We start from the raw sequence: 1,044 nt of genomic DNA on the forward strand, positions 1-1,044 counted from the left end.
ATGGCTAAAATCAGTGGAGTCAGAATAAAGAAGTCAAAAACGTATGTACTTTTCCTACTGTTTCCAGAATAGTCTAAGGGCTGTCTGTGGCCTTTGTCACAAAAGAAAGCTATTCAGTGAGATGGCAGGTGCCTGGGTATTGCTGAGGCTACAGAAGATTTTAGGCCGGAACTCAGGAGCTGCATATCTGCATCCACACTGGGGGGAAGTTCCAACATGGACACAGGTTCTGAGAGCTTGACTCCTACAGAAGGAGGGAGAATGTGGATACCCAAAGAAAAACTGGATTTATTAAACCAGAGGGACTCCCTGCCATCAGCAACACTGTTGATGGCCAGGGACCACAGCATTGCTCTAGTTCTCATTGACTCTTACAAAGCCATCACCAGGGCAGCAGTGGCTAATCAGATGAGCATTTTGTGGCAGACCAGTCACTTGCAAATGCCATCCCCTTTCTGTATCTACCATCTGTCACCAAATGGTTACTGGAGAAACGACACAGGCACAAATCATGGGCAACTGGGGCTTGACCAAGGGAAGGTCACCCTAGCCTGATAGTGATGGAGGCAGAATTGCCAGTAGAAGAAAGAAGGTAATTTTATTTTATTTTATTTTATTTTATTCATTTATTTTTTGAGATAGAATCTCGCTGTGTCACCCAGGCTGGAGTGCAGTGGCGCAATCTCCGCTCACTGCAAGCTCCGCCTCCCAGATTCACGCCATTCTCCTGCCTCAGCCTCCCGAGTAGCTGGGACTACAGGCGCCCGCCACCATGCCCGGCTAATACTTATGTATTTTTAGTAGAGACGAGGTTTCACCATGTTAGTCAGGATGGTCTCAATCTCCTGACCTCATGATCTGCCCTCCTTGGCCTCCCAAAATGCTGGGATTACAGGCATCAGCCACCGCGCCGGGCCCCAAGAAGAAGGTAATTTAAAGTCTTGCTCTGGTTTTACCCGTTCTAGGTACTTAAAAGTTCATTGATGCCGGGCGCGGTGGCTCAAGCCTGTAATCCCAGCACTTTGGGAGGCCGAGACGGGTGGA

The sequence above is a fragment of the Rhinopithecus bieti genome, unplaced genomic scaffold (genome assembly GCF_001698545.2).
Source record: "Rhinopithecus bieti isolate Rb0 unplaced genomic scaffold, ASM169854v2 scaffold_42612, whole genome shotgun sequence".
In the NCBI taxonomy this organism is placed as follows: Eukaryota; Metazoa; Chordata; class Mammalia; order Primates; family Cercopithecidae; genus Rhinopithecus; species Rhinopithecus bieti.